The sequence below is a fragment of the Camelus ferus genome, chromosome 8 (assembly GCF_009834535.1).
Source record: "Camelus ferus isolate YT-003-E chromosome 8, BCGSAC_Cfer_1.0, whole genome shotgun sequence".
NCBI lineage: Eukaryota > Metazoa > Chordata > Mammalia > Artiodactyla > Camelidae > Camelus > Camelus ferus.
The window spans coordinates 52,978,823-53,000,778 of NC_045703.1; the positions used below are offsets into that span (position 1 = coordinate 52,978,823).

Consider the following 21,956-nt stretch of genomic DNA (forward strand, 5'->3'; position numbering starts at 1 on the left):
ATGTTTTATGTTAGGTTGTATAAAATTTGTAGATCAATTTGGGAGAATGGACATCTTAATTATACTAGATTTTCTAGTCCTTCAGTAGTATATGTCTCTCCATTTATTTAGAATTTTTCTTATTTCTTTCATCAATGTCTTATAGTTGCAGATTCTGATCATAATTTTTTAGAATTATAAATAAGAACTTCAACTTTTTGAAGGTATTATAAATTGTATACTTTAAAAAAAGTTTCAAATTGTTCAATGTTACCATGTAGAAATATGACAAATTTTTACATGTTGATCTTATATCACATGACAAGGCTAAATAGATTGAGTTCTAGGAGCTGTTTTGTGTAGATTGTTTGGGATTTTCTACAAAAACTAATGAGTCATTGGAGAATAGGAACAGTTTCATTGCTTTTTTTCCAAAGTGAATGTCTTTCCTTTCTCTTCCTTGTTTTGTTGCATTGGCTATGGCTTTCAGCGCATTATTGAATAGGTGTGGTAAGAGCAAACGTCTAGACAAAGTTCCTAATCATATACCTACTCAGCTTTCACTGTAAAATCTGATGTGATTGTAGATTTTTGTAGGTGTTACTTTTCAGATTAAGAAAGTTTTCTTCCATTCCAAATTTTCTAAAATTTTTGTTTGTTTGTAAATCAAAGATAGATGTTGACTTTTGTCAAATGTGCTTACTGCTTGAATTGATTTGAAATGAGGCTTTTCTTGTTTAATCTATTAATATGTCAACTGATTTTCAAGTGATGAAACCACCTTTACATTACTGGGATAAATCCCCGACTTCCTCATGATGTAGATTTCTTTTTCTGTACTGCTGGGTTTAATTTGCTAATATTATGTTGAATATTTTTTTTCCTCTATACGGTTTTATTTCCTTGTAATCTGGTAAAATCTGTCTGGTTTTGCTATCAGGATAAGGTTGGCTTTATAAAATGAATTAAAAGTTTTCACGTTTTTATTTTCTGGAAGAGATTTTGTGGAACTGATGGTTATTTGGAACTTTAAATGTTTGGTAAAATTTACCGATGATACTATCTAAGACTGGATTGTTCTTTATTTTTCAGGAAGACTATTAACTACAAAATCAGTGTGTTTTAGCTATCTGTTTATCTTGCTGTTTAGGTTATCTACTTCTTTCAGCATGAGTTTTGATATTTTGTATCTTTCAACAAATTGATTAATTTCATTTAAATTGTTGACTTTATGTGCATAGAGTTGTCCATATTATTCCTTTATTATCTTTGAATATCTGTTGAATCAGTTGTGTTATCCTCTCCATATTTAATAACAAATATATGTATATATTTTAAAATACATATAAATGTCTATATGTACACATATATATGTTTACTGATTTCTTCCTGCAATTTTAATCACTGAGAAAAGTGCCCTTAAGTCTCCAAGCTTAATTCCAGCTTTGTCTAGTTCTTCATTTTCTTCTATCTGCTTTCTTTTATGTATCTGGAAGCTCAGTTATTGGATGCATACACAATTAGGATCCTTATTTGTTCTTAAAAAGTTTACAGTTGACCTTTATATCCTTATGTTATGTTTTTCTTTATCCCTAGTGATTGTATTTTGGTTCTGAAGTCTGCTTTGTCTATCCCTTTTTTTTTCTTTAAATAAATCATGCATGTTACATCCGTTGTCATTTTTAGATTTTTAACCTTCATTCTTCATTATGCTTCTAATGGTTTCTTACAGACTGCACATTGTTGGATCTGGTTTTCTTTTTTATCTGATCTGAAACATCTATCTTATAATTAGTGTGTTTAGATCATTTACATTTAATGCAATTTCTTATATGATTAGATTTACATGTCATTTTTATTATTAGCATTCTCTTTGTCCCTCTATTTTTCACCTCTTTGTTCTTTTTCTGCCTTCTTTTGAATTATTTAATAATTTATACTTAATTCACTGATTTTTTTTTACTGTATTTTTTTTTGTGTGTGTGCATGTATGTGGTTTCTCTAGATATTAAAAAGCATAGTTTTGGGGTATTGTATCATACACAAAATTAAATAAGCATATTTTTGTATAACAATATTTTTATCTGATATACATAAAATATTACTTGATAACCTCTTCTTAGAATAGCTAAACTTGTGATGTAGTTGAAATACACCACTTAATGTCTAAATTTATTTACACTTACATAAAAACTGGATTTAAAATTTTATGACTGTGAAGTTAATAAAAATAATTTTAAAGGTACTTTGGTTTATATAAAGTAAACTTTATATCCATTGAGCTTTAATCTTTACAGATATAATTTCTCATACTTAATTAACTTAACCAAAATTAAATTCTATTAATTATACAACTGAACAACTGTATATTGCATGCTACCACCATACACATAAATGTGATCTGTGTGATCAGCACTGTATTTAGGTGTGTCCCTAATGCCTTTGATTAAATTGTAGAAGAACGTGATCTTTAGTAAAAGGTGTTATAGGAATATGGAAAAATATCTCAAGAAGAAATAAAAATAAAAGAAATAAATTTAGACACATAATATTTTGGTTAAAATGTCAAATAAACATTTTAGTTCACACATAAGAGAGGTGTTTTTTTTTTTTCTGTTTATACATAGTGACCATAGAAGTAGAAGTTCTCAGTTGAAGAATGGTATTGTTGCTAGTGATCAATGGATGAAAAAATAAGCATCCAAGCCAAATATTAATTACTGAGCCCAGAGATGCTACAATAGCAAATACAGTCCTGGAATACTGGATCAAAAGTAAAGTAAATTATAGCAGGAAAGTGTAAACATTCAAGAATAATTATATCACTACTGTAATATAATAATAATAATAATAATGATAATAATACAACCGTAATGGATTTTTGTATTTACTATTAACTAATAAAAAAAAAAAAAGCAAAGTAAGTGTTACTGAAATGTAAGCATGATTAAATATAAAAAACAAGAAAAATATCAGATTTCAAAAAGATGGTATCAGGCAAGAGGCTACTCTTCTTAATAGTCTTTCATAGTCTATTCTAAAAATTTGTCCCTATCCAGTTAAAGATTAGTGTATAAATAAGTAACAGATAATAAATAATGTTTAACATTTATTATAGATAAATAAGGTCTTATTATTGAAAATAATTTTTTAATTAAAAAATGATTTTTAGGTTTTAAAATGTTTTCAAATACATTCAAACTAGTAGTATAACTCTGGCAGAGCTTACTGCTTTTTAATACATTGCTGAGAATAAACCCGTAATATCCAAGAACAATTGGTTCTTTGTACCAATATATTTAGTACAGGTATATCTGTGATTTTACTTTCAAGATCCTGGCAGATTCTGATTGGAATGCCCACTTATGTTTCTGAAACCAAAAACTTTATGACTCACATAGAACAGCCAAGAAAAAGAAATAATGTAACAAATAAATAAATCGCCGTTGTAGGCTAGATATCTTTCCTCTTCCTTTTTAACAGTTCTCTTAGAAGAAAAGTCTTCCCCTCAGTGGACAAACTGACGGAGACTACAGAATACGCTTTTTTCCCCTGTTGTTCCTAGTTCTGTCTGAGTCTTCCTTTGTTCACTGATCTGTGTTAGCAACCTGACACCAGGGAGTATTAGCTTTTGGGGAATGTTTCCCTTCCTCCTTCCTCCATAAACACTGAAGACGCATTGCTGACGCAATGGTTTCAGGTAAAGCCAGGCCTATAGCAATAGTCCAAGGTAGGCAGAAACACATGCACTGTGGTTCAGTTCCATCTTGGTATTGGAAAAGGCAGTCTGCCATGGGCCCCAGGCTTCTCTTCTCATTCTTACTGGGTATGCCAAAAATGCCATGTCCTGACTCTGCTCTTCTTCTGGACCATTTCTTGAGGCTGTGTTTGCAGTGAGATGAGTGAAATCTATCTCTATGCATGGAGCTGGCTTCTTTCCACTCATCAAAAAAACAATACAGCTCCCATAATCAGTGGTTCTCTCTAACAGTGTAACACACTGCATGTGCAAACATCCAATACTGAGCTGTTTCGCCAAAATTCATAAGCTAACCCCTAATGTGACTGTATCTAGAGATCAGGTCTAAGGAGATAATTAAATAAAGTCAAAAGAATGGGCCCCTAATTCAATAGAAATGTGGCCTTATTAGAAAAGGAATGGAGAGATCTCTTTCTCTTTCTCTTTCTCTGCACCAGGTAGGATCAAGGGAGAAGGTAGCCACCTGCAAACTAAGGAGAGAGTTCTTACTGGACACTGGCCCCACTGGCACATTGACCTTGGACTTCTGGTCCATCAAAAGCATAAGAAAATCTGATGTTTAAGCCACACAAACTGCAGTACTTTGTTACAGCATCCAACAGACTGATATAAGCCCTTTGTATCAGTCCTGTGAAATTTGAACAAAAGAATTATGGGGAACTTCCACAAACGAAAATGAAGTTCTGACCACTGCTTTTGCTGTGATTAATAAAGCCTTTTGTAACTTACATCTTTCTCTAGTACCCTTGACACAATAACAGTCTCACTTTCCAGCTCGCAAGTAGGGTAAAACCTCAGGCCTCATACATTGCTTGATACCAAGATGCCCAGTCTTAACCTAAAATGATCAGCCACTGGTCTGAGTTAGGTATGATGATGATGATGATGCGATGATGGTGATGGCGATGATAGTAGTTCCTCTTGTCCCCACAGCTATGACTACAACCATGACTGTGTGCCAGGCACCTTGTTCAGCACTGCTTACATATTATCCTGATTAATCTTAACAGCTCTGTGAAGTAGCTAACATTAAATAAGGGACTTAACAGGTCTGATATATACATTTTTAGTAGATCATTCTGACTGCTCCATAAACAATAGAATCAGAGTAAAGTTCACAGCTATTGCAATAGTCCAAGTAAGATGTAATAGAAGTTCATAGACACTGTATTGCATCTCTATTTATGGTTTTGAAATAAGTATTTCTGAGATGCCTATAGTCCAGTTATAACACAGAAATTTAGCACAATCAATGTTATCCTATTCTATCTTGTAGTTCAAGGTTTCTAAATGTACTGCTCTTTCTTGATCTACTTAGATTAATTTGATGCAAATCAAATGAAGTTAAGGCCCAACAGTGGTATATCCAAAGCTCAAACTGGTATTTTTGAGTGAGGTTGTAGTCATCTCTGTAGGTTGATCAAAGTTATTAGGCTATTTTTGTTCTAGTGATTCAGTTTCACTCCTTTAAAAAATGTTTTCATAGGGATTTATTTCCAAAATGTATTTATAATGTTCTGTTGACATAGGTTATATTTATGTGAAAAAAAAAAATCCTTAACTTCATCTCTTTCAAAGAATCATGCTAAGGCCAGACTCTGGCCCTTTCCTCTCAGACTGACTAGATTTTTTCCTTTTTGTCATATTGTTCTCATAGAGGCTGTAGAAAATGAATGAGTCTCTAGCTTTCAGTTTCCCACATTTCCTCAGGTTAAAGGGTTATGCTAATCTCAGTTCATAAATAGCTGTTTTCTAGTTTTTTTTGTGTGGCTAAAAGAAGGCAGTAATAGATACTTACAAAGTCACCTGCCTAAGAGGGCTTTGACTACCTCTTGAAAATTCCTTCCTTTGGCTTTCTGGAAGCAACTCTTCCCTGGCCCCCCTTGTTTACTGCCCCTTCAGTACTGCATAGTTCAGTACTCAAGTGTAAGGCTCTTTGAATCAACCATCTGCTCCCTATGACTTGTACACTAAATTTTGCAAAGAACATTCCGTCTCTCTGTGTGTTTTTTTAATTGCTTTTTAGGGAGAAGTATTTGCAGTACTGCAAGAGATCTGTAAAAAAGTTTAACAAAGAACTGAGAGTAGTACAAACTATTCATTCTATCGTTGTTCTGAAACATGTCACCAAATACTGAGTAAAACATACCAAAAAAAAAAAAAAAAAACCTAAAATTTTATGTGAAAAAAAATGCTTTCTTGGAAATTGTGCTAATTTCCAGAAGAAAATTATTTACTGATTACATTTTATATTTGCATAGACATTATGGGGATTACAAATGCTACAATATTTTTATTAAAATTATTTTGACTAATAAACTGAAAAAATTGTTGAAGTTAATGTTGCCAAAAATGCAGTTCTAATTATATTTTATTTATTCTTATTTACTTGTGTTTTAAGCTGGTGAGTACATTCCTCATGATTTCCTATGGTCTGTTGCTTGAATAGACTCCATTCGCTTTGAATATTTATTGGTTATGGATTCATCATGATCTGATAACCAGTTCTAATTCAGTTCCTTTCCCTGGCTGTTCTTTTTGTTTTTTCTCATTTGGGGAAGCCTATCTAAAAACCAGTTCTGAAGTCTTTATTCATATGTGGACTATCTGTGTGCTCTGATCATCTACATTAAAATATCAATAGGAGATGGCTCCAGGCTAGTCAACTTTACTACTTCATTAACATAGTTTCAGGATGGCAGACTAGTAATAATGTTGCCTACCTAATAGGTTTATTGGGAAAACTAATTAGTTAATACTTGCAAAGGCAATTAAAAAGCCTGGTTTTTTCCAAAGAAATGCACACATCATAAAGGAAATGCAAACATCCCTTCAAACCACAAGACACTGCTGTATTTAAAAAGCTAAGATATTCAATCTAAAAATTATCTGTCAGAATTTTTTCCTTTAATGAATAATTCAACATTTAATCCATTAATATTAACCTTTTCATTTTAAATATAGCCTGATGTCAAATATATATCAAAAAAATCCCTTAGAGTTAGTATGCCCTTTGACCAGAAATTCTGCCTCTAGAAATGTATTCTAAGGAAATCATAATGAATATGTGCAAAGGTCTAATAACTAGAATATAGATCAAAACTGAAATTAGAATAGATAAAAATAAACAAATGAAATGTTCAACAGTAGGGTAAGGGCTACATAAATTATATTACAGTAATAAGTTTAAATACTCTGCAACCATTTTGAAATTACACTATGAAGAATATTTCCTTACAGAAAAACACACTTCACATGGTGATAATAAAAATAGTTATAAAAAATCTGATCACATTAGAAGATATGTTGAATGATATGTCTAGAGTCCATTTTAGGCTACATTACCAAAAACAGCAAGGAGGGATGTAGATAAATCAGTAGTGAAAAAGTGATTGTTGGATCTGAGTGATGGACACAGGGGGTTCATTACACTATTCTTTCTCCTTTTTTGTATGCTTAAAGTAAATTCATGTAGTAACAAGTTAAATTTAAGTATGCATTAGTTTCTGTTTGAAAGTGTATATATATGCATACACACATATTTACACACATAAACATCTATGTGTTTAGGCATGATAAGTATGTGTGTGTGTTTATTTGAAATATAAAGGGATGATTCATAAACTTTGTGTTCTGTTATGATTTTTCATATATATCAAAAAATCTGCAGTCAGCATTTGTCAAATTTAAAATGAGGAAAGAAGCTGTTATGAAGATATATAAAGCTCAGTAACAAATTATTTCTCCATTATATAGGGACTTTAAATATGAAAACCTTCAGTTTACCAATTACCCAAATAGCCAAAGATCACTGAATTTATCTATAATAGAGGACTTTAATAAATAATCCTTTCAGGAATTTGTGAATATAGTTCATTGATTGTGGAATCAATGGTCATTTCTAATGAATCTGGCATGTTTAATAACTAAAAGCTTGATCCAAACATTATATCCAAAGTAGTGAGACATTTATATTCCAGCAGGCAGAATCATTTAAACCCTGATTAGTTAACAGACTGTATCCATGAGAACGGTGTATTGATTTCAATGGCTTTAATGATTTTCAGTCTGTTGAACCTAGGCACCTTGCAAATTTATGGGCTGGCTTCATTGACTCTTTTGATGTAATATATAGTTGTTTTTAGAAAGTGCTATAAAAAGTTTCTGGCATCTGACCTTCCCTATACAAGATCATTAACCTGTGATTTTTTATTATTTTCAAAGGTCTTTCATAGAGGAATAGTAAATCGTTAATTTTAGCTTGTTATATATAAAAGGAATAAGCAAAAGCTAGGCACTATTGAAAAAATTTTAAAGAAATATTTCATAAGAATTTAGTTACTTGAAATATAACTTTCTAGATGAGTGACTTGACTAAAAGAACCTAAATTGAGCTAGTTTCCTACACTGGTATCTGACCCCACTGGGTTACTTGGCAAAAAAAAAAAAAAAAAAAAAAATAGAGTGTTAGAATAACAACATGTATCCAATGATGGTTTTTCTTTAAATTCACATTTCCTAATTGTGTCTTACAGAATTACATTAACTCTATCAAATCAAATTTGCTGAGTTTTCTATAAAGTTTTGATTCTGAATCTTTTTATACAGTAAATTCAATTTCAATATGTCACATTGTTCAACAGAAAAGAAACTAATTCTGCTTTTATTATATACTGTATTGTGAATCATGAAAACCTTTAAAAATTGGGGAAAAATGTTTCTTTCACAGGTTATACCATTACCAAAGATGTCTGGAATGATTAATGAGATCATTTAAATTCTATGTCTGGATTTCACTTAATCTTTCTGCCAAAGGTATGTAAATAAAGTTGAAATCTGTTTTTAGTGACCTTAGGTATAGATATATCTGTTCAAATTTAACCTATGACTTCTCACCAAAATTCTACATTTACTCTCAGTCATGACATTGTGCATGGCTGTCTCTGCAATATTTCTTTTTTATTATTATTTGAATAAACATATGGTCATTTTATGTTTTTAATATCTTCTAGTAAAATTACGTGCTTGCCCTTGTGCTCTTATCCAAGTAGTTAATGTAAGTGTTAAATTGGACAGTTCTGTGGTTTACTGATAGATTTCCCTTTCTAGATTGACATTGATCCATGAACCAATTCAATCATGAAATAAAGACAGAACAAACAAACAAACACTATTGACAGTCTAATATATGCCAGGATTTTGCTCGATGATTGACTTAGTTGCCAAGCATTTTAATGTTGAATTTTACTACATGGGTTAGTAAATGGGTTAGTTACTAGCTATTTGACATTGACCAATGATTTAACTTTTCTGTGCTTTGTTTCTCCAACTGTAAAATATATAACTACTGGTTACAAGTAACCACTTTAAAAAATTATTTTTACAATAAATAATGTATCTGAACCATTAGAACAGTGTCAGTCATAGCAAACTGCAATAAATACTGGCTATTGCTATGTCCAACTTACTAAAATCTTCAGCAGTATTTTAGTGTTGAAGTATTATGTGATTATTATTTTTAAATTTATATTCATATCTTATGCATGGTCAAAGAATAATACAAAAGTGTACGCAATGAAAGGAGAAACTCATGCTTATCTCATACCTGTAATCCTAGTCTCCAGATATAATGGCCACCTAGAGTTTCTTGGGCAAAGTCTCAGACATATTCTGTGCATGTTCATATAAATACTTCTTTCCTTACTAACACAAATTAGGGCATACTATCAGAGAGTGGCTTATATCCTACTGTTATTTCACTTAATATATCTTGACAGTTTTATATTTCACTAAATATAGGGGGATCTCATTCTTTTTAATTAGCAGTTTGATGTAAAATTAATTAGCCTTTTTATTCATGGATTGTTAAGTTGTTTCTTTCCTTTTTTAAAAACCATAACCAATGTCATGATAATCATATAATAATGTGTGTGTGTGTGTATATATATATACACATTTGAAATATATATATATTTGAATACATGGATACATGTAACTGTTGAACAAATTCATTCAATTACTCTCTGGTTCACTGGGGGTGGGGTTGTCTTTTAAATGTTTTATAGATACTGTTACTAAACTTTTGTCCATACTATTTGCACCAATATAAATTTTCACCAAAGTTAAGTGATTATATGTGTTTTATCACATAATACTAACACATTCATTTAATTTCTATATCTGTGAATAGACATATTTCCCTATTTGCTTGGTATTTCATTGCAGCTTGGAAATTTACTGTAGTTTGTTTTTCTTTGTTTTTTTTTAAATATAAATACATTAAGGGTATTTAACAGTATATATTTTAACAGTATATACAATTAAAAGAGAGAATCCCTCTCATCTCATACCCGTAGTCTTAGTCTTAGGAGATAATGACCATCTACAGTTTCTTGGGTGGATCCTCAGACATATCCTGAGAATGGATGTGTATATATATATATATGTATATATATATATTTGCATTTTTCTGGCTCAAATTAAGGCACACTAATAGAGACTATCCTAAACCTTACTACTATTTCACTTAATGTATCTTGACAGTTTTAGATTTCACAAAATATAGGAGTTTTTTGGAACTCCTACAGAACTAGTATATTTTAGTTCTTTTCCTTCAGTTTTTCCTTTATATATTACCACTGCTATTACATTATTTGGTTGTTTAAAGGCTTTTAAATTTTATGTAGTTAAGTATATCTTTGTATGACTTCCACTTCCGTAATTGACATTTTTGGGTAATTGCTCATTTTTTCCTAGTACTTTTCATTTTTAATATTTTACATTTAAATCTTTCATTCATTAGAAAATTATTTTGGAGTAAATTATAAGTTAAGAACCAAGCTTTTATTTTCCAAATAAAAAAGCTCAGTGGACCCAGAAGAGTTTACTGAATGAAACATATTTCCCCACTGCTTTGAAATGTCATTTTTATCATGTATTACATATTTAAATATTTATACTTCTCTCTATTCTATTCAAATGATCAGTCTATTCTTTTGCCAGTAACACAGTGTTAGAATTGCTGTAACTCTTTATATTACAATGTGTTGAGTCAGTCCCCATTCATTACTCATCATTTTTCAAAATGTTTCTAATTATTCTCACACAACCCTTAGTGTTAGCTTCTCTTCTCTTTCAAAAAATATGTTGTTGGCATTTTTATTCAGATGTAATAAAAGTATATTTTTATTTTTAATAGAACATTATTTAGTCTAATAAATAGAAAATATAATGAAATAATATCACTATTTTTAGTTTCTCTATAGAAAACCTGTTTATTTATATATATTAATCTTATAATCAGCCATTTTACTAAATCCTACTGTGGATTTTAATGCTTTTTACAGTAAATTTGCTAATATTTTTCAGATATATAATCATATAATATTTTTAAATGATAGTATTATTCTCATTTGTCAGTTTTTACACTCATATTTCACACTCTTCTCCAGTCAAATTGTCTAATATTTCTATTATAATGTTAAACAGCAGTAGTTCTAAAAGCTTCCTTGTATTGCCTCTGATTTTAGTGTCATTCACTTACATAAATGGTTCTCAAACTTTAGCATGAAATAATTCTTATGAAAGGCTTGTGAAAATATAGATTGCTGGGTGCTGGGTCCTACACCCAGACTCTTAGTAGGTTGTGGGGAGGGGCACATTTGTATTTCTAACAAGTTCCTAGGTGCTTCTGAAACAACTGGTCCAGGGGCCAGACTTTGAGAACTGCCTTATGTTATCATGCTATTGCGTATGTTGCTAGCTTTTCATTTGAAATACACATGTGCTTTTTTAAATTTAATTGAAGTACAGTCAGTTTACTATGTGTCAATTTCTGGTGTAGAGCATAATGTTTCAGTCATACATATATATACACATATTTGCTTTTGTATTCTTTTTCACTGTAGGTTACTACAAGATATTACAGTTTCCTGTGCTATACAGAAGAAACTTGTTGTTTATCTATTTTATATACAGTAGTTAATATTTTCAAATCTCAAACTCCCAATTTATCCCTTTCCACCTCCTTTCCCCCCAGTAACCATATGTTCGTTTTCTATGTCTGTGAGTCTGTTTCTGTTTTGTAGATAAGTTCATTTGTGCTTTCTTTTTTCTTTTTTTAGATTTCACACATGAGTGATATGATATGTTATTTTTCTTTCTCCTTCTGGCTTACTTCACTTAGAATGACAATCTCCAGGTCCACCCATGTTGCTGCAAATGGCATTATTTTATTCCTTTTTATGGCTAAGTAGTACTCCATTGTATAACTATATCACAGCTTCTTCATCCAGTCTTCTGTCAATGGACATTTAGGTTCTTTCTATGTCTTGACTATTGTATGTAGTGCCACTATGAACATTGGGGTGCATGTATCTTTTCAAATTAGTGTTCCCTCCAGACATATGCCCAGAAGTAGGATTGCTGGATCATATGGTAAGTCTACTTTAGTTTTTTGATGAATCAAAAATACAAATTTTAGCAATGTTCTCCTAGGGCAGGCTACCCAGGCAATAGAAATAAAAGCAAAAAGAAATAAATGGGACTTAATTAAACTTACAAGTTTTTACACAGCAAAGGAAACCATAAGCAAAACAAAAAGGCAACCTATGGAAATGGGAGAAAATATTTGCAAAAGATGAGACTGACAAGGGCTTAATTTCCAGAATATATAAGCAGCTCATACAACTTAATAAGAAAAAAACAAACAAACAACCCAATCCAAAAATAGGCAGAAGACCTAAACAAGCAGTTCTCCAGTGAAGACATACAAATGGCCAATAGGCACATGAAAAAATGCTCAATAGCGCTAATTATCAGAAAAATGCAAATCAAAACTACAATGAGTTATCACCTCACACCAGTCAGAGTGGCCATCAGTAAAAAGTCCACAACTGATAATTGCTGGAATGAGTGTGGAGAAAAGAGAAGGCTCCTATACTGTTGGTGGGAATGTAGTTTGGTGCAGCCATTATGGAAAACAGTATGAAGATTTCATATATGCTTTTGATTATGTTAAGGGGCCTTTTTTTTTTAATTAAGAATTTTGTCAGAAATCGATGTGAAGTTTTTCAAATCCCTTTTTGGAAATCATGGAGTTGACAAATTGTTTTATTACTTTTCCATATTAACATGATGAATTTCAGTAGTTCTAATATTGAAAAGCTTTAGCATTCAGCAAACTTGATGACAGCATTTTACTTTTTAACATGCTACTGTCACATTATGATTAACATTTTGTTTAGAAATATTTTTCCATTTTATTAAATTTGTATTTCTGCTTTAAATATTAATGTTAATATTGTCCCATAAATATAATCTGAAATAATGTCTTCTGTATGTAAGCTCTGGAAGATTAAAAATCATAGTAAGTTTATCAGTTTCTTGAAGTTTTGATAGATTTCACTGAGAAAAATCACCTGGGCCTGACATTCTTTATGTAGTCTTTAAGAACCTTGCTCAATTTTGTCCATGTAATTTTTTTTTTTTTGTAGGTAAATTTTGATAATTTTTATTTTCCTAGAAAAATAGTCTTATCTTTTTTGAGATAAACAACATACCTCCAAATAACACATGGGTCAAAGAAGAAGTCTCAAAAGAAATTAAAAATATATTGAATGAAATTTAAATAAAAATATAATTTATCAAAATTTGTGGGATGCAGTAAGAGCAGTCTTTACAATAAACTTTACAGCATTGAATGCCTATATTAGAAAAGTGGGAAGAACTAAAGTCAATAATCTAAGCCTCTGTCTTGGTATACTAGAGAAAATTGAGCAATGTATATGTAAAGCAAACAAAAGAAAAGTAATAATAAATATTAGGGCAGAAATCAATGGAATTGAAAACAGGACACTACTAGAGAAAATTAACAAAACCAAAAACATGGCTATTTGAAAAATTTAATACAATTGATGAACCTTTAGCCAGTCTAATAAAGAAAAAAAGAAAGAAGAAATCAATGTTACAAGAAATGGAAATAGGGCCATTGCTACTGATACTGCAGCCATTAAAAGGATAATGAAAGAATATTATGAGCAGCTCTATGCCCACAAATTTGACAACCTATGTGAAATGGAACAATTCATTCAAAGGCACAACTCACTGGAAGACAATCTGGTAGTTTCTTGCAAAGTTATACATAGTCTTACCATACTACCTAGCTGTTGCACTCATAAATATTTATCAAAATGAGTTCAATTATGCCCACACAGATGTTTATGATAGTTTTGTTCATAATTGCCAAAATCAAGAAGCAACAATAATGTCCCTCAATAGGTGAATGGATAAACAAAATGTGGTTAAACTGTACAAGGTAATATTATTCAGTGATAAAAACAAATGAGCTACTAAACCATGAAAAGATAGAAGGAACCTTAAATGCACATTCTTAAATGAAAGAAGCAAGTCTGAAACATCACCTACCATGTGATTCCAATTATATGGCGTTCTGGAAAAGGCAAAACTATAGAAACATTAAAAAGTTCAGTGGTTGCTCCAGGCTCAGGGGAGGAAGTGAGGATGAACATGTGGAACACAGGGGGTTTTTAGCCTGGCGAGTGTTCTGTGTGATACTCTAATGGTGGATATATGACATACATTTGTCAAAAGGTATAGCACAAAAACTGTATAGCACAGAAATTGAATTATCTTGTGAATGATGGACTTCAGTTAATTTTTTTAAATTATGTACAATTAAATTCCCACATAGAAAAATTACATATAATAATTTATGTGAAAGTACATGTATAGGAACATGTGCATGAAAAACACTTCATATAAACATGGTCACTGTGATCTCAAAATGAAGAGATTTCATATCATTTTCATGTTCTTCCCTATTGCTTAATTCATTTTTGAAGTTTTATTTCATTTTATTATCATCATAATAAGCTAAATTCATTAAGTTACCAAAATAAATGCTAATCTAATGGTCTCTAGTAAAATATACTAGGCATAGAGTCTAATTAATAGTTAACGAGGTGTGTTACTTAGGTATCTGACAGTGGATCTGTTACCAACTAATTCAAAGTGTATTTTGCTCCTGCAATAATTTTCTTTCTTTTTGTTTGGAGGTAAATTTCAATCTGTTAATAGATGGGTTTGTCCCCAAGATCACGACTTTTAAAGGAGAATCAAAAAGCACTCATTTCTAATATTTTCTCATTTCAAAAGATATATCTCTCCTTGTTAATAACTTTTATTTAACTTTCATGTAGCAGTTAGGTTGAAGTTAGTAAAATCATAACATTTTGTTTTTTTAGTCATTATTTAATAGTGTATGTATTCTGTTCAGGTTGCAAGTTCTTCTAGGATTTTCTCAGTTTCTTGCAGGATGTGAAATATTCCTGCATAATTTTTGTAACATCATACGAAAGTGATTTGTTCTAAGAGAGTCAACACTGATATACTTGTTCTGTGCCACTATCCTTATAAATTAATAGCTTTGTGCTATTTTTACTTTACAAAGCATCTTTTGTTTCTACCACATATAAGATAAAATCCAGATAAAGCAATCTTTTGGTTTCAGCATTATTTAATTTCTAACAGCAGTAAAATCAAATAGTTTCACCTGCAGGTGTATTTGTTTTTCACATTTTCATCACCCCTGAGGGAGGGGCACAAGTAAAGTCTTGTAACATTTCCACACTATGTTATTTATACTCCCACTGGGTACCATTCTTCCTACTTTAGCTCCAGTCAACTATTTTCTGACACGTTTAGCTAGTTTTCTACTTATATTCTTACATGATTTACTATTGCTCATGGGTTAAATGGGGCCAATTTTAGTGCTGGTATTGAGATAGAACCAAATACTTCTTTTGTTGGCTAACCAAAACACATATGTTAGCTATTTAATGTGGTTGTTCTATTGTAGAGATTATGTTCTCTCTTTCTCAAAATAATAATTAATCATCTTAGTACAGGGTGGTCCCATTGTTATGCTGGTAAATATTTAACAACCAGTTCTATTAAAGAAAAAAAAAGGCTCCGATTTGTAGCATTCTTTTTTCCAAGATGCAGACAATCTTGGCTTACTCAGCTGTCCAAGTGGCATCAGTAGGTCTTGCACAATTCTGAACACTTAACAATTGACACCCACATATCAGCTCCAGCACAGCACTGGGGACACGGGTGCTTCAAATGTTACCTGAGTTTTGAAAAGTGTTAGACTATCCATATTTCAGCTCATCTCCTTGTTGAGGTAGCTGGTTCTCAATTTGGTAAGTGTCTTTCTGATAGTCTGTTTTTATGCTACTCAAACTAACTAAGCTCTTTCCTGATTTTTCTGCTAACTTGATATTCTAATAAAATCAATTAGGTAATTATAACTTTCTATTATATAAGGTATTGGTTTCCTGTTTCCCAAAAGTGTGAGTAGGAAAGAGTCTTCATATATTACTTTGTATTTTGATCTATGAGACTATTATATAGGAGTTATTATATATAGTCTTACAAAATAATTTATACATGAAGGATTCTTTGGGATCAATTAAAAAGTTGGAATTTTTACCTATACTATATTTTATTTTTATCCCTTAAGATTAAATATGTTTAGGCCCAAGTTGCTCTTCTTCCTCTGAAACATAAAAAAAAATACTGATTATTTTAGCTTAGCACATTTTCAGAATTTCATCCTTTTGCTAGGCCCTCTAGGATTAGAAACATTTGTCAGACTAAGGATCTTAGAGATCCATGCTTAATTTGTTCAGGGTCCATGAGGCAGAACGAAGCTAATGTTTTCCTGGGAATGGCGGGTATGGTAGCTGGACCCTGAGCTCACTGATAAGATCTTCAGGGAATAGACTAAGACAATTCCTGAATGGATGTCTGGTTTTGCTTAGGGAGATGATTGCTTGTACTGGCACAGCCTTCTTTATACAAATCTTGGTTTAAGACCTTTACTGCAATCTGTCACCTTCTATTTGATATTTATCTTCTATTTCAGCCTTTGTATTCCTTAGGGCAATGGTGCTGAGGTGTTCATTTAAAATAACCCTACAGGTTTGATAAAATAGAAACCAAAAATAATTTGGAGAGGTCTCTCTTGGTTTCTGGGATCCTCACTCTCATTCCTGAATCTAGCTTGTCTCCATCACTCCTTTTACTCTGTGCAGCATCTCCACGGCATGATAGAAACCTACTCACGTGTGACTCTAAACTACAGCAACGATCAAACAGCCATGTGGAGCCTAGACAAATAAATGCTGTATTTCTAAATATAGTATTTCACCAAACATTCTTAGTAAAGTTTATATGACCTCTTAGAATAGGCAGGAATACCACATAGGAATGATATGAGCACAGGAAAGATATGTCTGCAGGAATGCATGATGGCAATCCACAACCCTGTAAAACTTTTTTTTTTCGATGATAAGAGAAACAAAAAATTGCTCACCGTAGTTACCAAGGCAGAAGATAAAAGTAATAGTTTCAAATATAAAAAGCAATGCTTAGGTTAAACAGTAGGAGGGAAAATGGGAGATCTTTTCAAATATTAGAAAAATGTTTATAGGAGTATCTAGAATCTACTATTTTTAATTCAGTTTGAAGTACATAATCCGTCTCCTCCTCACTTCAGGCTTAGGAAGATGCTAACTATGAGTTCTCCTTAGGGGATTAGAAGAGAAAAACCTTCTTCATTTTCCCTTAAACCCATGTTCTTACACCATTGGTAGAATAATATAGCAGCTGCTCTCTCAAATCATGCAAATCCCAGGAAAGGTGGTTACACTTGGTGATTGTAGCTAACTCAGCTGCTCTGGGGTTAGAGTCGCTTCCACCCTCTTCCTGTGTCCACAAATATTTGTTAAATAACATGCTGGGAGGAGATGGAGCAAAAATCAACAACTCTGTTAGGAACCCCATCCCTTCATGGTTTAGGATTAACAAATACTGTAAGAGCTTATAAGACCCTTTCCTGTTAGAGGACAATACTTATTTGTCACACTTGATTTTTCCTTTCATATAGAAGGACCTACATTTTTGTAGCAGCCCTGGCTTCTTCTGGGGAAGTGAGGGGTTGGTGGGGGAAGAATGACTTACTCTAATGATGAGTTTGGGAGATAAACTGTGCACGGATAGGTCCATCTTTCTCTCCCTCCCTTCAGTTCAAGGAACATAGCTTCTGTGCTAATCCACCAGGCCATAATTTCAGTAAGTCTTATCAACAAAAGGATTTGGGGTGAATTTTGCAGCATTAGCTGTGACTGGGAGTACAGTGAGGGAAAATGGCTATTAAATTAAGCCACTTGGTATTAGGAAGACCATTGTGCACCATACGTCTTTGTTATATCCTACAGCCTAGCCTTCATGAGTAATAAATGCTATTTTCTTCTTTTTCTTATTTCACAAGTGGTTTAGAGCTCAGACTGAAAAAACAGAGTGTGTTATTTATTGGGCCCTCATTCCTCAGCATGGAAGTAAAATTTGGGGAAAATTGAACTATTTCTAAGCTTCCACCAGGCACTATCCCAGGTAGATGCTACTCAGCTGTATTGTTGAAGATGTAAAGGAGCCTTTTATCCTGATTTAGGTTGATTCTTTTCAAAAGTAATTTTGAAGACCATTAATGATGAGAAGTATTTGAAGTAATCACTGGGTATCACAATGTGCGTTATTATATAATGGAATGGAATATAATATAATATTATATGTCAATTGTACCTCAATAGAAAAGAAATAAAAATGTAACATCAATGCAGTTTCAGTAATAATTAAAATGCTACTTGGGAGGTAATATGAACCAGTTTATGCCAATAAATTTCATAATTTAAATAAAATGGACAGATTCTTCAAAAACAATTTCAAAATTTTCCAAAATTGATATAACAAGAAATATTAGTCTCACATTAAAGAAGTTGAAAGTCTTATTAAAAACATTCATGCAGAGAAAATTCCAGGCCCAAATGCCTTCTCCAGTGAATTCTTCCAAATATTTGAGAAGTAACACCAATGTTACAAAAACTCTTTTTTACCATGTAAAATAGAGAAGAAAATTTCTAACTTATAATGGATTCCAACAATATATAGAAAGCATAATGCATCATGAACAAGTGGAATGTATTTCAGTAACACAAGGGTAGTTGTCTATTTGAAAAACCAGTCAAAGCAATTCAGAACAATAATAAAGAAATAGTGGCTTCAACATGTTTATTAATTTGGAGATACTTAAATTATGCATAGAAAATGTATAGAACTTTCCCTAGAGTAGATGATGGTTATTTAAGCAGATAAATTATCCTCAGTGTGATGACAAGGGCTGTTAAGAAATGACATAAACAAAGAGCTGTGGAAGCTCATATTTCCTGGAGAAATCAGAGAAGAAAGACCTTATCAGAGAATGGCATTTAAGTCCTGACCCTGCTCCTTTATTCAGTCAATAATTATCTACTGAGTACTTTCTGTGACTCAAAATGGACTAGGAAATAAGGAAACAAAGATGAATAAGAACTAATTTTACTGTAATTCACTTTAGCTATTATCATCACACATTTGATATTTGTTTTTATCCATAGAATATAAGGTTAGTGAGATCAGAAATTCTTTCTAACTCATTCATTAACACAACTGCAGTACCTAATTTAGTGTCTGGCTCTTCAAAATAATAATAATAATAATAATAATAACAACAACAACAACAATAATAACAATAACAATAATAACAATAATAATGATAATGTTGTACTTGCTAAGATAGCTGTGTGCCCAAAGTATGGTGGGCCACATAAATGAGTGTTGAGGACATGATATATGAAATATTGTATATATGATGTAGTGACTGGAAATTCCAAAGTAAGATTAGAGGTACAGAAGTGGTGGGAAAAAGAAAAAGGAGCAGGAACATTCATTCCAGGTACAAGGAACTTGGAAAGTAAAATGAAGGGGCCGAGAAACATCTCTATTGGCTATTAGCTATACTTCTTTGTTTTATGTTTCAATGGCTGTTAGAGTTACAATAAAAAAAGGAAAGGAAGAATTTCTAAAATGATTGTATGTGTGTATGTGTGTATATATGTGTGAGAGAGAAATAGGGACGGTGCCTACCACCATTGCATTCCTTTCCTCTGCCACTCAGATGTGAGAGAATATTTATACTCTAGATGACTGGCTACAGGACCACTGTGCTGACTCTCCTGTGCATACTGCTCTTGCCACACCCCGGATGTCTGTTAATGCAGTGCTAACCCTTTGGAAAATTACTATGTGAACATAGTTTGACACTTTCTAAACTAGTGGTTCTTAACTTATTTCAGCAGAGTGAAGAATCTTCCCTCAAGGAGCAAACAAACAAATAAAACCCCCAAATCATACAATAAACACAAAAATAAATTTTACATACACCATCAGGTAATTTAGAAACCTTCTGAAATCTAAGGATGCGAGATTAAAAATAAGACACCTGGAAATTCAGTAATGTGGATCTTGGATTAAGAATTATTTGCATTAAGTGTGCCTTTGAGTCCACAACAAACTCTTGAAGTAACACCTGAAGACTAACGTAGGACTGATTGCTTTGTTATTTTCCCCCTTTGTCCTCCCATATTTGACCTTCTCAAATCATTGCAACTTGGCTTTGGAGACTAATACTCCACAGAAACACCCTCTTCATATCGGCAAGTACAAAGGAGATGTGTAGGAGATGTTTGTAAAGTTCTGCAGGTGCATGTCTCACGTTGAGATAAGGCAAACAAAAGAATGTGTTTACTATGTAACAGGATATTCTAAAAAATATTATATGATTATCTCACTAGGGAAAGGAAATAGAAGAGAGATGATTAATGTTTATGTTCAGTAATAGTTGATAGTGATAGCGCTTGTTGAGTTTTATAAAAAATAATAGGAAATCATAGAGCATACTGAGTTTTGGTTACAAAAGTTTCTTAATTTCTATGATTCATTACATGTTTTTATTACATGGTATTTCATATGAAACCACTGCTTCTCTAAGCAGATCTAAAGAGGAACTAAACCTCTGCTTCAGATATGACAACTCAAGTCCTTTGACGTAAGTGGTACCTTAAACACTGTGGGACAAACCACAAAAAAATAGGGTGTGAAAGACAATCAAGTCATGTTTCAAGAGGAGCTGTCAACATTTCATCTTCCCCTGGATATATTCACCTCTTTGAATATTCCTGGTAACTTTTAGGCATTAACTGAGTGAGTTTGAGCATATAGGACTAGCTTTAAAAATTAACCTACCACAGTGACTGACATACTATGACATATCTGTAAGACTGCCTTTAAAAAAGAAAACTGACAATACCAAGTGCCAAAGAGGAACAAAGCAACTGAAACTCTAATATGTTATTAATAGGATTATAAAGTGGTATAGCTACTTTGCAAACCAGTTTGACAGTTTCTTACAAAGTTACACATACACTTAACCATATAAGCCAGCAATCCTATTTCTAAGTATTTACCCAAGTAAAATAAAAACCTCAAGAAGCTCACAGTGAAAAAGAATGTGACAATGAATATATGTATGTTCATGTATGACTGAAAAAATTTGTGCTACACTGGAAATTGACACATTGTAAACTGACTATAACTCAATAAAATAAAATTTAAAAAAAACCCTCAAGAATGACTGAATGAATAAGTAAATAACTACATAAGTAAAAGGGAAATCTATATTCACACAAAACCAAATGCAAATACTCATATAGGCTTTGTCTGTAATTGCCAAAACCCAGAAGCAATCCAGATGCCCCTCAGCTGGAGAACAGATCAACACATCATGTGTAGTAAATCCATACAATGGGATATCAATCAGCAATAAAAAGGAATGAACAATGAATACATCCAACAATAAGGATAATTTTCAAATGCATTATGCAAAGTGAAAGAAGCCAGACTCAAAATACTATATATGACTGATTCTGTTTTTATGACATTCTTGCAAAGGCAGATTATAGAAATAGAAATAGATCAGTGGTTGTAGATACTGTGGAATGAGGGAGGAGGGTTGACTTCAAAGAGGCAGAGGGGATGTTTTGGAGTAATGGAACTATTCTGTATCTTATTTGTCAAAACATGTAGAACTGCTCTGTAAAAAGGATAATTTTTAGTGTATGTAAATTACACCTTAATGAAAACCAATTGTCTGCATCCCTATCACATGACTGAAATAAAGACTTGACCTCCATTTGGTACCCTAAAAGGGAAAAGGAGGGAGAGAGATTTTTCAGAGTTTTGTTGTTCTCTGGTCAGG

At 32.1% G+C, this 21,956-nt stretch overlaps 1 long non-coding RNA gene across 1 annotated transcript in view; it reads left to right on the forward strand.

Annotated features, from left to right (window-relative positions):
• The window catches only part of LOC116665425, a 189,443-nt gene that overhangs the window by 64,288 nt on the left and 103,199 nt on the right, over positions 1-21,956 (forward strand). Inside the window, exon 2 of the long non-coding RNA XR_004322025.1 lies at positions 8,469-8,554. This is a non-coding gene — a long non-coding RNA (uncharacterized LOC116665425). The remainder of the gene's footprint in view (positions 1-8,468; positions 8,555-21,956) is intronic.